The sequence below is a fragment of the Ixodes scapularis genome, unplaced genomic scaffold (genome assembly GCF_016920785.2).
Source record: "Ixodes scapularis isolate PalLabHiFi unplaced genomic scaffold, ASM1692078v2 PGA_scaffold1__304_contigs__length_218370807, whole genome shotgun sequence".
Taxonomy (NCBI): Eukaryota; Metazoa; Arthropoda; class Arachnida; order Ixodida; family Ixodidae; genus Ixodes; species Ixodes scapularis.
Genome location: NW_024609846.1, coordinates 76,949,736 through 76,965,855, shown reverse-complemented (window position 1 = coordinate 76,965,855; position 16,120 = coordinate 76,949,736). Strand labels below are relative to the sequence as shown.

The 16,120-nt window shown below is 47.6% G+C and overlaps 1 protein-coding gene across 1 annotated transcript in view; it reads right to left on the bottom strand.

Annotated features, from left to right (window-relative positions):
• Nucleotides 1–16,120, bottom strand: part of LOC8033338 (D-glucuronyl C5-epimerase B) — a 94,382-nt gene that overhangs the window by 47,612 nt on the left and 30,650 nt on the right. The window contains exon 2 of the mRNA XM_029988122.4: nucleotides 4,904–5,059. The gene's annotated coding sequence lies outside the window, so the exon portion shown is untranslated. The remainder of the gene's footprint in view (nucleotides 1–4,903; nucleotides 5,060–16,120) is intronic.

The following is a 16,120-nucleotide window of genomic DNA, read 5'->3' as shown; positions in this document are numbered from 1 at the left end:
CTAGCTTCCGTTTCCCCAGCGCTCGCCGGCTCGCCAGGCTCGCCGCTCTACCGCTCTCCAGCCGATTCCCGACCAACATGGCGGCATGGGCGGACGGCCTGAGCGACGTCGAGCGCAAGATGCTTGCGACGGGGCGGGCAGTCGAAGTCGAGGTCGAGACACCAGGAACAATAACGATACCACGATACTACGAACCACGACCAACGCACTCCGTCGAGCGAGGGAAAGACAAAACGTCCGGGTTGCTCGTGTAGCCGCCGTAGGCGCCTCGGGCGTCGACGGATGACGGCGACGGCAGGTTTTGTTGACTTGCGGTAGATGGCGCCACAAATAATTCATACCCTTTTAGCGGCAATATTTGGCTTTTGAAGCGTTTCTGCATGCCTAAACAACACGATTTTTTAAACTTAACCTTAAATCAAGCTTACAATTGCCTAACACTATCACTTACAAAAACCACTCCGAATGACGTCACACCACAGGTTCCATTTGCGGCCACCATGTGGCCGCAGGTTGGGAAAAAAAGCGTTTTTTATTTTACGATTACGCAGCGAAATAGAGGTATTTTGGGGTATGGCGGTACTTTTTCTCTTACTTATGCCGAAGTAAACAATATAAAAAATACAAGCTGCACATTCGTTCAGTGTTAAAATCATTGCACCGCCCCTTTAAATGGCACGTTATGTTCAGCTAAAAAAGCTGTTGGCCGCCAACAAATGGCATTCAGTTAACGTACAAATGCTTTTCGCGCTACAAACTTTTGTGTGTGTGTGTGTGCGCTTGTGCGTGTGCGTGTGCGTGTGTGTATGCGTGTGTGTATGCGTGTGCGTGCGTGCGTGCGTGCGTGCGTGCGTGCGTGCGTGCGTGCGTGCGTGCGTGCGTGCGTGCGTGCGTGCGTGCGTGCGTGCGTGCGTGCGTGCGTGCGTGCGTGCGTGCGTGCGTGCGTGCGTGCGTGCGTGCGTGCGTGCGTGCGTGCGTGCGTGCGTGCGTGCGTGCGTGCGTGCGTGCGTGCGTGCGTGCGTGCGTGCGTGCGTGCGTGCGTGCGTGCGTGCGTGCGTGCGTGCGTGCGTGCGTGCGTGCGTGCGTGCGTGCGTGCGTGCGTGCGTGCGTGCGTGCGTGCGTGCGTGCGTGCGTGCGTGCGTGCGTGCGTGCGTGCGTGCGTGCGTGCGTGCGTGCGTGCGTGCGTGCGTGCGTGCGTGCGTGCGTGCGTGCGTGCGTGCGTGCGTGCGTGCGTGCGTGCGTGCGTGCGTGCGTGCGTGCGTGCGTGTGTGTGTGTGTGTGTGTGTGTGTGTGTGTGTGTGTGTGTGTGTGTGTGTGTGTGTGTGTGTGTGTGTGTGTGTGTGTGTTTAGCGTTTGAGACGACGCTCTGTTTCTGACTTGCCTCCTTTGCAATCGGCGTCGCAGGCTTTGCAATAAAATGCTGTTCTCTCTCTCTTTTTTTTCTACCCGCAAAAAGGTTTCTTTTTTTTTTTCTTTTGTACTTTGGGTTCGCTTCCCACTTGACAGAGTATTTTTGGTCATAGATCTTGAGTTTCTCGTTGGCTCATCAGACTCGCGGCCTCCCATTGGAAAAGTTGTCACTTACTTGGAGACTTCTGTGCTACGCGAGGAACGGCTGCGAAATATACCCGGGAGACGTTGGATCCCCGTCTCTCAGCTTGTCCGACAACGATATTGCGTTTTCCGTACAAGACCCACCTAGCTGGTCTAGAGTTAAATCTTTATGCTCGTCATCTTACCGACAGAGACACAGCGCCCATCTTTTGTCCCCCTTTCTTACTCGCTTCTCCCTCTTTACTCAGGAGGCAGACCGTCACTACCAAGACCGGCCGGGTTGGTGACCTGCGTGACCGCACAGGGCTACATCAAAAGGAGGGCCATTTTTGCTGGGAAATGGAAGAAATGGTTCCAGAAAAATGAAATGTCCCAAAAACAGAATGTCCATGCCTGCACTCTACCCGGACCAGGTCCCACACAGTTTCAGCGTGATCGTCCAATTGCCTTTAAACCCAGATCAAAAGATACAGACACACATGTACACGTTACCCAGAAAAAGTAACTAAATACCGTTACTCGTTACTCGCTCAGAAAGTAACTAAATACATTACTCGTTACCGATTCTCGAAAGGAACGCGTGAGTTATCTCGGAAGTAATTAATTACTTTTCACGTTATTTCGAGAACCGAATACAGAACTGTTTTTGTTTCGTGGTTCATTGTTTTCTTTTTAGTAGTGGTTGCACTTAAGCAGTAGCTGCCTCTCGAATTTTTCATCAGTTAAGTTTCCCCGCTTCCTTTGAAAATACATCTCCGGCGACGCTGAAGAGTCGTTCTACCGACGCGCTCGAAGGAACGGCAGTGATGTGCTTCAGGAAGACCTGATGAATCTTCGGGAACTGCGCCTTCATTGAGGACAGCCGGTAATAGGTTATGTGACTTCCCGTGTTCGCAGCCTCTGGGTTTACATTCGGTCGGTACCCGGTTCTAGAAGGTGCAGCCAACAAACTTTATTGTGTTCCCTGGGTGAAGCACATTCTTAGCTGTAGAGTTCAGTACAACAACCTTTATCGCTGGACAAGTTAATAGAACTATGGTGCCTGGATCGCGTCTTTGACAGGTGTGTTTAGCGTCCTATCCCGCCCATACATCAAAAGTGGTCCCCAAGTGGCAACAAATGACGTCACAGAAACCGGAGTGTCATGCTGTTGCCTGTCGCGATCCTGACGGCTGGCCGAAGAAATGCTGGCGAAAAGCACGAGCGAACGCGAGTGTCGCTGTCGTCAGGGCGTCCCAGGCGTCCCAACTTCCGGCTGCTGTAGCTTCTGTGAACTGTCACGGTGGAGAGCGACCTGCAGCAGAACAGGCGTCTGCCATTTATACCACAACCGTTGAGACGCCGCCAGGGTCGCGACCGGCGACAGCATGACACTTTTATGACGTCATCAGGGGAAATCGAGGGACCACTTTTTTGGCCGCGGTAAACACACGAGTCGGAGACGCGTTCCAGGCACCATAGTAGAACTGTTCGACTGAAGTGCTCAGCGATATACGTTGCTTTACTGTCATACTAATTAGTTATTTTTCGAGTTGTTAACCTACCATTGTCGCAATAGACGCATCCTCAGGTTAGAATAAAAACAAGGCCGTTTAAGTGGTGTTGTACGCGTTACTCCTCAAAAGTAACGAGATACCGTTACTCGTTACTCGGCCTTAAAAGTAACTAAATACGTTACTCGTTCCTTTTTCTAAAAAAGTAACTAAATACATTACTCGTTACCGACAAAAGTAACTAAGTAGAAGTAACGCATTACTTGTAACGCGTTACGTACATGTCCGGATACAGATATATAGACATTTTCACCCTCCGTCGCATAGGCGCAGCCATCTTAGAATCACGTGACGCGGCCGCCATAAGGTGGCTTCAAATCTTCGCTCCTCTTTCCCCGCCGCGCCTTGGCAAAAACTTTGTATTCGTGCTTTTTAATGCGAAAACATTAACTGCCCCATGGAGCGAGCCGACGTCATCAGTTTGAAGCGCGAAAACAGCACATAGTTTCTCTGATCCAAAAGGTCCCCCATTGGTTGGCGCACTACGACAATGCTCCCATTGGCCTCTGCGCGCGTCAGTTTCAACGACCGCCGCCAGATGGCGCTGCGTGTCCGTGCCGCCAGCGCGCCGATAAAACTAACCGCCGCAACTCCATGCCACTACGAGCCCCGCGCCGGTTAAAACGGACACGTTGGCGCGCGTTCGGAGGCTTCTGCTCGTCTCGACGCCGACGAACATGGCGCCGCCTCTAGCATCTACATCGTCAGACATTCATGCTTTTACATTCACAACTCATAAGAAGTGATTAGGAGTGTTCCGACTTTTTTTTTCGACACGTTTTATTCCGATTTTTTGTATAGGCTTTGTGAAGTGTCGTCCGATACTTATTTTTACTACCTCACTGCATGTCATCATTATGTGCACAACAAAGACGATTGCACAAGGCAGAAAGACTGACTCACAACGGTCAAACTACTGCACAAAGGTAAAACTATTCACAAACTACACAAGGGAGAAATACTGCAACGGTCAAAAACAAAAACATAAGGTTCGAAATTTGCGTAGGAGCATTTTGGTAAAAATCGAATCGACAGGAAACAAGAAGCCGTAAAACAATTTGCTGCTGCTTCTTTTCTTTTGATGCACTGAGTTCTACTGTAGTCGATTTCTATGTTCTCAACTTAGACACATTTATTAATATATGTGGCATTGAAATGTAAGATATAACACTGGGAGTGAAAATTACTTGAGCTTAGTTGCCGCAATACGATTTGCACCTGTATACTATGCTTTCGGACAATACAGGATATTAAATGCGTTAGCAGAGTCACATTTCGAGGTGTGTGTTGATAAATTTCCTCGAATAGTTCCGCTCAGGAGCAGACTACGTATCTCGGTCGTCATTTTCTCGTTTGCCGTTAGAGCGCGCGTCTGCTCGTCGAAAAAAAAAAGAACGCAACCTTCGAGTTATTTTCTCTCAAATTTCAAAAAAGCTAAATCATCGTTCAAGAAAACAAAAGAAAAAAAAACGGTGGATGTTTGAGAGGCGTAGAAAAGGCAAGAAAACCGTTGCTAGGGCTAGCAGACGACGCTGGCATTCGGCGTCCGAACGCCTGGCATTGACGCCACCGCACCCCCTGCGCGAGGAAGCAAACAAGGATTTTGCTCGCTTTGACTGGAGGGAAACGGTGGATAGAGACGAAAAGGTAGCCTTTCCGTCTACCCACTATACATCCAATCAGAGCTCGGCATCAGAGGTCACCGCACCCACTGCGCACGAAGCGAACGAACTTGCGTGCCGTACATTCTGTCAGGAAGAGCGTTACCATATACTACCAAAAGTCGAGAGGCTTACCCTGTGCACGGTCACGGCGTGATCCAGGCAAAAGAAAGGAACGCTGGAAACTAGAATCAGGACATCCTTACGCCGCGACACCGCTCACGGTCCACGAAGCGTCGCCGGTTTTGGTCCACGTCAGCCGAGTCACACCGCCTCCGAGGGTCAAGTCATCTGGGAGAGCAAAGAATGGAGTTGAAATACAGCGCGAGACGAAGAGAGGAATTATCGCACGACTAGGCTGTTTAGGAAACAAGTCCGCGTCTTGGACCACACCAGGTGTCAGCACCGCGCATGCGCAGAAACCAGATTCGCGTGAGGTGAAACGTCTGCGTCTGTGCTGGGCCGACAACAGCACCACCGCTGCGGCGTCGGAGCCGTTGTTAACCTTATAAGTAAAACAGCTCGTTCATGAATTTAACGCGCTCCGCGATAAGTTAGAGTGAGTCTTCTTTGTGAAGTTACCCGAACGTGGGTGGTGTGTTAGCTGAGCGAACAGCGAGGGCGGTTTCAACGCAGGCTTTTTCACGCTGAGGATTCACTTCGTTAAAGTTATGCAAGGGGCTGATGGTCACACTCTTTGGTCGGGATACATCCTGCAATCCGGAATTCGAGTATAGTGCCATCTAAGTATGGGACGCGGAAATCTGGCCAACATTATCGGTCCATCTCAAGGTTCAAACCCCAAGAGTTTTTGCCTTGGCATACAAGGGGGAAAATAAAAAGCACAACAGAAAATTGGACCATGCTTTCAAACTGAAATTGCAAAAAAAGGTCGACAAAGAAAAAAACGTGCAAAAAACGTATGCTGAACGGCTTTTTTTTTTTTAACTGGTGGTTACTTAGTAATATCGAAACGTTCTAGAAAGAGACCAGCGACGTGTCTTACCTTTCCTTACTTTTTTTTTTATCTTTTTCACTTGGAGCTTACTTGTAAGCCTTTTTTTCCCCTCTTTTAAATGACATTTTAATTAGCATCATATCGTAACGACTAAATTTTCGCGGGGACCTAATTTTCGCGAATTTCGCGAATCGCCCACGATTCGCAAAAAATAGGTCTCGCGAACTATTCGGGCAATATGTGAACGCTACGGAAGCTACACTCGATTCGCGAAAATTAGAACACGCGAATAATTTCAAATTTTCAGCCTTGCCCCGATTCGCGAAAATTTGAGCCCGCGAAAATGAAGCCGTTTACAGTATATATAAAGTTTTGCCTGTCAGGGGCGTTTCGAATCCATTCTTTTCAGTAACGCAGATTCCGAAGAATCAGTTAATGCCGAATTGGTCCAATTCAGCATTAAATATTTCTTTGAAATCAGCGTTGTTAAGAGAGAGAGAGAGAATTACTTTATTTGCTGCCTGCAGCTTCGGCCCTAAGGGGCCTCATGTCGCTTAAGACGGCCTCGAGGGGCGTTGCCTCTCAAAAAACGTTATTAAAAAAAAAGAAAAAAAAAAAAAAAAAAAAGATTCCAAACGTTATTGACAGGGATTTTTTTTTTACATATGTAATGGCTAACTGACATGTTAATTAAAAGGACAAGAAAACACGACAAAAGTTTTCGAACAACCCAATATTTTCGCTGTGAGAGCCAAGTAAAGCTTCATATTCCCCACCACTCGAGAATATTCGCGGAAATCATAATTCTCGAGAATGATGACAATCTGAATGACGACTCGTCGGCTGCAAAGACGATTGATGCGAGACAGACACATGTCGAAGAGGCATCCCCGGCGTTTTTGGATGCTTTAATCACGCTTTCTCGCGTTAACCATCGCTACAGTCATGTAGATTACAGGCGACCCGTAAATGACGATTGTAACGAAACTGAAGTTCTTAATCGCTGAGGAGGCAAAATTAATGTAAACCTCAAAGTGTAAATATTACGTTAATTAATTTGAAAAAAGAAAAAAAAAACTACAAAGACACTTAAGACTGCTAACGTGCCGGAATGCGAAATCATTCGTACATGTAGCGTATTCCTACAAGCTGCGCGCCGCGCTGAGCTCGGTCGTGCAGCCTCTCCGGAGTCTGCCCGGCCAGGCCGCTGCGCCGTGGAGAGAAGGCTTCTGTGTGGGTTGGCGTTCCTTGGAACTAATGTAAAATAGTTGGAACTACGCCGCGCGCCAGCCAATGGGGTGGCTGCTATACAGACTAGCTTCGCTACATGTGGGACAGGGGAATTCAGGTGCCGTTTTGCGCGGCTTCAAAAGCTAATGCCGGTTCACTCCCTGGGAAACTTAACGCTTTGGCATTAAACATATTTTAAAGCGATAGTTTTACGGGTGACATTCTGTAGATATTTCGGCCTCGTCCACCGTCGACGCCGCGTCGCCGCGCGCCCGAACAAGGGAAAACCAAGTTTCCCGATATCTTACTCGGCGGGCCGGGGTAACCCCACACGCCGAGTTACTCTGGCGGGTCGGGTTACGCGATAACACAGATAGAGTGACGTTGGACGCGGGTAGGTTTTCGAACGCAAAGGTACGAAACCCTTACCTTGGAGTAAGATCAAATAAATTTTGAAACACGGTCTGTGTCGTCTGCTTGGAATTGTTTAAACCCCCCCACACACACAGACGCACGCACGCACGCACGCACACGCACACAAGGAATCGGAGTCTTGTGCGTTCTGCGGACGTTCTATGGAGCGTGAATGGAATCGGGGTTATGCACATAAATCCACGAGGAAGTCAGGCGCATCCGCGGCCACGCACCACGGACATCCAGTTCCAAGTTTGTCCGCCCGCGTGCGTACAACGACGCGGAACGGCCCAAGTGTCCGAGTCCGCTTTCTCTTCCCGAAACGAACACTCCCTCCCCTCCCCTCCCCCCTCCCCCCTAAAAAAAAATAAAATGTCCAAGGGACATTTTTCACTTCCGGATCGCAGATTCATCTTCGAACTAGAATCAAGAAAAAGACAATTGCCAAAAATCGTAACATGGAAAAAAACAAAAAGAGAAATAAATACTATCCCGAAATATTTCGCGTGTTTTCTCCTTGATTTAGCCCCCTTCAAGAAGCGAAATAAAATACATCTCGTGAACGAGGCGAACATGGCCGAGTTTCTTTCTTCTATAGGTAAACATCGGTTCGTGAACGAAAAATGACACGAAATAATTGTTATCGCAGAAAAATACAGTTATCATCCACAAACACGACTGACTCGTTCTTGAGGCTAACGAGCATACACAGCACCACCTAGAGAAAATGATCAAAGCCCGTGTGCTTGACGTTTCACATCATCACCCCAGTGAGATCAAGCACAGGCAGAGACAGGACACGAGGGCCACGTCGGGGTTCGCTTCGTTTCCAACAAATCTTTCGAAAAAGGCTCGGCGTAGTTGGCGCCATCCTCGCGTGATGATGATAAGTGGAGGTAAAGGAGGCCGTTCACGGGCTTTGATATATATTCTAAGTACACAGTGCAAAAAGCAGCGTCTATGGGGCAGTTCCATAACTGCGCTAAACTATAGTAATATTGCTCGCTCGTTCGTGTTTCTGGAGAAAAAAAAAATACCTTGCAGTGGAGAATATAACCCGCGATAAAAGTGACAAAGAAAAACCTTAGACGGTTGTAACGAGGTGTTTCCGGAAAGATTTAGAGCAGCGGTAAGGGATGGCTATACGGTGGACTTCTAAAAAGCGGAACAGCGAAGGTACACCCTCCGTTTTCAAATAAACTTGTGAAAAGTGTGATCGCGGAAAATAAACGAAACTTAAACTTGTACCATTAACGTCAGGATCTAGGTTTCTGAACAAAGCACACCGAAGAAACATGAATGAGGAAAAAAAATAATGTATGTGTACTTGCAAAAGAAGGAAAGTGGCACAAGTAAAAACATGGAACAACATTACTTTAAAAAAAAAACTCTTTTTTTTTTTTTTACAGCGGTGGGAGACTCTTATTCTCCCTCATTCCCCGTTCATATTCCCCATTTTAATAACCGGCTAGGGAACGCCGTTACTTCGCCGCGCTGCATGCCTCCTTCCTCCGACGGGAACCAATCAGAGAGCTCGAAACGTCATTAGCTGGGCGCAATCCCCGTGTCCGAGCCTCGTTTGCAGATCTTTGGTTTCAACGTTTTAAGATGAAGGGATTCGAGAGGTTCCAGGTCCTGGAACGGCAAAGTACGCGTGTATGTTTTTGCGTGTGCTATTTTAACCTTAGGTACGGGGGTTTAGATTAGAAATTCGAATGTAGTTTTTCAGCGAACGCTCCCAAGCAGAATACGAAAGCATATGTGCAGGTTTTCGTATTCCTACGGCAAATGGGAACGAGAGGAAAAAAAAAGAAACGAAAAATAGGCTGGGGTTTAATCCAAACCAATTTATTAGGACTTCGTAGTTAACAGAAAGAAGTTTGAAAAACCTAAAATGACACACAACGCGTAAAAAAAAAAAAAAAGATTAAAATTTATGCGTTCATTTTGCCAGCTACGTGAGACGAAAGATCGAGCTGAAAAGGCAGACATTGCTGAATTCAATACCCCGACCTAGTGTTACGTACTTGAAATTGTGTCACTATCGTAGTACCTGCCACGTACGTGTTTGTCGTCGCCTACGAAAGCACATTGCAACGTACTTCCTCAGTTGCGGAATTCAAGCAATCAAGCAAAGATAGGCAATCTCAGTGCACGCTGCAGCTCCTCCACTTCAAGTAAAACATTCAAGAAAACAGAGTTCGATTAAACGGTTTCGGTGAAACGGCGTTCGATGGAACAGCGTTGGATGAAGTGTTCAGAGCCAGCTCACGAGGAGTGCGCCAACTTCCTGACCGAGCACATATGCAGCCAATTATCGCGTTCTATATACGGAAGGAAAAACGTGAATAATGGGGTCAAAGAAAACTATTATTTACGAATATGTGACCTCCTTTGAACTTTGGGCACGTTAAACGTCATGCGCCCTGTAACACGCACAAATATAATAATCTTTTTTAATTATTATTGCAGGACGCTTTTGTTGGTCGCTCTCTGCGTGTTCTGCTGGAAAACCGTAGCTCAGGTTTTGCTGATCAATATAGCCGTACTGTTTATTTGGTTTGGAGTTTTAAGATCTTAGTCGATCTATTCCCAACCATGCGGATAGATCTATGTCGATGCTGTTTAACATTTCAGGGTGCCCTGAGGAGGTTTCTGATAACGCCTAAATATGGCGATAACTCACTCCGCGGACTCTAAGCATCTAGAAATCCATAAATCATAACGATGCGCGGTCGATTTTCCTATTATAAAAGCAATCAAAGATCGAAATTATCTCCGGCGATGGGGGGAGCATCGTGCCGGCAGCCAGGACGGCACGTGACCAATGAAAATGCGACATGTAGTTGAGATTGCAAACGCTGTTATTGCAAAATGTGCACGCTTTTGCAGATGATAAAAGCAAGTAAAGGCGCGTTCACACTCTTGCAACCGAGTACGACCGAGAAGGACTTCTTGGGACCGGATGCTCGATTGCTCGTAGAGGTCGCGGGCGCGGCTTGCTTGCTTGCGCCGGGCGGTCGGGTTGCGAAAGGGAATTTGCTGTGGTTGGTTTTGCTCGCGAAAACTTGGTGCGTGAGGTGGTGCTTCAAGACGCCGAGGTCTACGGCCCTGCATCAGCATGGATACACTCATGTTCGAGGACTAACCAAAGTAAGACCTTTCAACACGAAGTAGGACACCACGTTCCGCGGCAAGCCATTCCGGCAGACGAGAGACTTGTCATTACGTTCTGTGATCATCGGGATGCCTTATTGTCCTCCAAAAAAACGCCTGCCCTTGATCATTCGGATACGAGGTTATAAACATCCTCGAAATCTGCGTGAAGTTCCGTGGCGCTCACCTAGAATTCCTCGAACGACTCAAAAAAGGAACGATTCGGGTATTCTAGCTCGGAAAAAGCTCGGTGTCGATTGTCACGACTGTTTGCGGAAGGTCGCAAACGGCAAATGAAGACAAGTGAATGCTTTAATCAAGAAATAAAGTAATCGTCTCCTCTTACACCGTGTTTGTCGGCGCGTTTTATGCCCAAAGAGCAAAACACGAAAACCGCGTCGCCAGACTCAGTTTGTCTGTGTATTTTGAAGTGTTTTGTTGACAACTCCAGTCCCACTAGGAAACAAGTTTCCTTGTCCCTGTGTTCTGCGTCGTGTCCGCCAAGCGGGACGGCGGACTTCGACAAACAGGCTGTCTGTCGGTGTCGTCTGTCGCTCGTTGTCATGTGTCGCTGTCTGTTGCTCCAGTGGGACGCGGTATAAACAGCAAACTATCTTCTTTTCTACTTTTTTGTCCTTTCCGGGAGTAAGGGCCCGTTCACACTCTTGCGACAGAGTAAGACCGAGAAAGACCAGACCGGTTTTTAAGCCTCTTGCGACGTCTTAGAACCGGATGCGCTGCAGCGGGGCTGGTCCTACGACGCCGCAAGAGGCTTAATAAACCGGTCTGGTCTTTCTCGGTCTTACTCGGTTCCAAGAGTGTGAACGGGCCTTAAAGGGATACTTCAACGAAATTTGAAATATTCCCGTCGTGTTCAAAAATAGGTTGAATATGATCCACAATATCCGTAAATGACAATCGCACGTTTGTATTTTGAGCCTGACGGCTGTATTTTTCGTTATAAACGGCCCACTCTGGCAAGCGCTCGGAGAAGGCCCAGCGGAGACCACGTGACATCCAACGCAATCGTGACGTAGGTCGTCTCAAGACGAGCAAAGCTACGGCGAGGCTGCCGTAGAGAGGATATGGCCTAGTCGTTCCAGCCACCGAAGCGGCTGCTTTTGTACAAATTTTGAGCGACGGGTTAATCTTCTATAATCTTGTAGGGGGACAATAGCGACTTCTGTGACACACAAAAGGCATTCTCGGGAAGAGGGGAGTTCCTCCTGCCCCTCTTCTCTCGTCGTGGCCGGAGGCGAGACAACCTCCGTCACTAGCTGCCAAGGTTGCTAGACGGGCATTACAAGCGAGGCGTTAGCGACATCCACCAGGTGCTCTTTGCTAATCATTTAATTCGTTTTAAAATTCCTTTTCGTAACTTTTTTAACAAGATATTGGTATGTTCGATTTGATGGTGCATTTTTGAACACATATAGACCAAAAAATGAGCGCCGAAATTTCGTTGTAGTATCCCTTTCATGCGTCCGGTCGTCAGCGCTCAAGCGCAAGCTCGCTGGGTTGAATCGTATTCCTGGCTGTATGGGCAACGAGCCGCGCGCATTCGAGATATCACTCCGCGGTTCCACCGGTCGGAGGAGCGAGGATCCTTCGCTCGCTATGGGCTGACAGTGATTCTGGTTTCGGAACATAGTCCTCCCATCACCGGAGATGAAATGGGTGTGTTGCGCTCTTTGACTGCTTTCTTAATAGGAAAATGGGCCGCGTATCGTCAGGATTTAGGGATTTCTAGGATGCTTAGAGCCAGCAGAAGGAGTTATCTTCATAGATAGACGATCTCAGAAACCCCGTCAGGGGCAGGCTTCGCTGATACACAGAGAGGCTACCAGTCGAGTAAACACGGTAGCAGCATCTCTCTCGCTTTCCAGGGCTGCTCCGCGCCTATGTTTTTGGCAGCAAGCCCGAAGCTGCAAGAGAGGCGCTGGACGGTGACGACGGACGGATTTAGGAACGCACTAGCTTAGTGGCACTCTTTCCAGTTTCGCCTTTGAAAAAAGAAAACATGCGCATAAAAACAAATTCACCGACAGCTTAAGAGACACGTGGTTAGTTCCAATCGTCTTACACTACACGAACTCTATAACTTGAAGCAATCAGCGCAAACGTCATACGTTGTAAAAACAATAAAACAACTATAACAACACTAATATTTTTTTTCCCTTTTTTTCTTTTTCGAATCGGGGCAAACACCAGGACGCAAGGGTGGGAACTTTACAAACAATGGCAGCCAGAATGATGAAGTATCCGTCACTGGAAGGTCTAAGTGTTGTATATATAAACAGTGTTTTTTTTTTTCTTTTTCTTTTTTTTTCTAAAAGAAGCCCGGCAATCAAATTTAAAGGGACACTGACAGGGTATTTATGCTCGCCCAGGTTTTTAGTTGTACGTGACATATGAAAGCCCAACAACCCAGAACAGAATTTGCGGCTCGAAATTCGGTTTCTTTCCGCCCGAAAACCGCTGATCGAGAACTGGCCGCTTTGAGTCGCGCTCACTTTCTTGGTCACGGGCCGTTTTCTAAGGCTTCGACGCGACCACCAAGTTGAATCAAAGTCGTGGGTCATTGAAGACACGCAGTAAATACTAAAAATATAAAAAAAAAATATGAAACCCATTTTTTGTGGCTTCCACAAAGCTGCAAATACGTTGATTAAAAAAAAAAAAAAAAGGTTTCACAGGCAACCGGAAGCATTCTGTGCGTTCACTGCATAATTCTCAACATGGCGTCGTTTCGCGTTTCGTGGGACTCGCGGGTGGCAGCGGACAATGGGAGTGGGACCTCTACTTCAGAACTGTTGTTCACGGTACCGACGAATTCTGTCTTCCTTCGAAAGAGAAATTTAGGACCGATCGAAATAATTGATATTCATCCCGTACGACACGCCCGACCAGCAAGCCGATTGAACCAAGACGTCGCCGAGCCGTCGTCCCTTCTCGTGGCTGAAGACATCGTTCGCGCAAACGTCAAGCACGACGGGTCTACTTCGGGTTGAATATGCACGCGTACGGCTTCTTTACTTGGTGCGAATGTGGCCAACGCGTGGTGCTGCCCGACTTCAAGCCGGGAGTGCATGTACTGGAGGGAAATCGGCGGCAAACTTCCGACATACAGTCGACCTGCTTCATTACTACGAACGACAGAGTTCCTTCAATAACTCTTATAAAGACAAAAAAAAAAAAAATCCTTCCATAGCTCAGTGGAAAAATGTCCGCTTCACACGCAGCGGGCACGGGTTCAATCCCTAGTGTGGGCGCACCACTTTTTTTTTTTTTTTTTAACATTTTGCGATGTTTACATTTCTTTTTTTTTCTTTTTTTTCAATTATCACTGAAAAAAAAATTGTTGTGGACGATACGTCGCTAAACTAAATGGTATGGGATTACATTTTGACACCTCTGCCGCACAATGCCACTTTCAGCTGTGAGGCAGATCTTCACGCAACATCTTGGGAGTATTCTTTTCGGAGCCGATCACGGGAATTGCACTTACTAGTAATTGCCAACACTTAAAGGGGCACTGACACATCAAAATCGTAATTTATTTTATTATCCGAAACGATTGAAAATGATGCCGGGACATTACCCTCAAAATTCGAGACTTGGGAATTCAGTATTTGTGAATTCAAAAAACAATTTCCAAATGCCGAATTTGAAGTTCCCGCGCGATCCGCGCCAGTGCAGTGAGTCAAATTTTGCGGTCTCCTGCGACTCGACTTTCTTTCGGACCTCCGCACCACGCTGTGAAGCAAAGCGCCGTTGCTACCGCGACCCGAAGAGAGGAGGAGGTGAGCAGGCGGGATAGAAGGGAGCCGGCGCCGGGGAAAAACCGGTTTCATCACCGACTCGGCGATAAGCCTCTGCTCGAGCGCCAAGTTTTCCGAGGGAGAACACAAAACCAGGAAGCGACATCACACCGAAATCTGATTTTTGGTATTTCAAAAAGAAAGGCCGTAGTGCGTTCGTCATTGCGTTAAAAAAACATGTTTTACGATTACCGTTATTAAATGTTATAGAAATGTCGCCTACAAAGCTTCTAAATTTCCTGATTTTTGACGTTACCGATCAAAAGAAGCAAGGAGGTGAGCGCGGGAAATATAAACGCCAAAAATAAAAAGGCGCGCGCGCGCGCGCGGGGAAATTTTTGTTCGCGATGCGGTTTTTTTTGCGTGTCTATGACTACAACTTGCATCGTTTTAGACAATAAAAAAGAATACGACCTTTGGGGTGTCAGTGCCCCTTTAAATGTACAAAACAACTCATCTTGAAGTACAGAACAGCGAGCGGAACAAACATAGCTGCAAAGGAATCGCACGGCGAATGGATTCCGAACGCATTTCGTTTGCTGCACCGGGGAAAAAAAAAAGAAAAAAATCGCACGGTCGGGTGTAGTTTTGTGACTTCTGCCACTCGCTCTCTCTCCTCTCCACATCTCCGTGCGGTGGGTAGGTTTCGGTTTCAGTTTCGAGCAGTTGCGGTTTCTGGCTTTGTTAAACAATAGGTAACTCTGCAGCAAAATATTAATTGGGTAGTGTTCCGACACCATAATAAATCACCTGGCAAAAAATGGAAAAAAAAAAGGGGGGGGGGGGGGGGGGGAGGGTTTGCGGTTTCCACGTATCTTGGGGTTCAGGCAAGCCAGCAGGCACGGATAGAGTAACTAAATACCAGTGTGTCATATTTTAACCGGACGACGCGGAAACCTCCTCCACCTACGGGGGCGACCCGCGGTACCGAAAGCGCGCAAAATGTGAGGTATTTGGTCCTGGGCTTACTAATGGTCAGAGTCGCTAAAAGCTTCTTTTTAGTCGAAATACAAAATATAAGTGGCGCGAACCGTTTCAATTATTTATGAAAGTAGTTTTTGTTCAGTATTTTACATCAGAAAAGAAACGAATGCAGTTTATAGAGTCAGGAAACCAGAATTGACACGTCGACATATCCGCCACCAAGGGGTAAAAAAGGCGGCGCATACTAGAAAGGAATAGTGGGATCAGGCTCCGACGAGCGGCGAGCGTAGAAAGGTCCCGGATGTATGCGGCGGAGCTGCTGTCGTTTACGGACTCGAGGATCCGAGCGTTCCGAAGGCCTTCGGCGCAGGTTTGGCTTGCTGTTTGGCCGTTTCGCGGTATGGCAGCGCGAAGTGACTCCTGTTCTGAACCCCGCGTTTGCCTTTGCCCCGTGTTTGCTCTCGTTTGTGGCCAATGAAGTGTCATGCCAAATTAGTGTTTAATAGCGCAGCAATAATGCGAGCCGCCCTAGCTGCCCGCTTCATAGAGCCTGTCCAGAACATGCGTTAGTGGCGCCCTCTCAAGCCGTCGACACGGAGTGCGGCAGCCGTGAGCGCTCGCTGAGCTCACTACCCCTCCTTTAGTTCACGGCCACTCAAGCAACCAAGGACGCCATGAAGCAGGTTATTTTTTACTTTTTTTTTGTAATTTTAATTTGCCTATAACTTTTAAACTAAAGCGAAATTAAAAAAAAAGAGGTTTCATTAAGTTGCTACGTTCAGTGCGCTCAGGTTCCGTGAAAATTAAAAACCAGTAAAAAGTCCTTGCAGGGCCCCTTTAAGCGTTTCA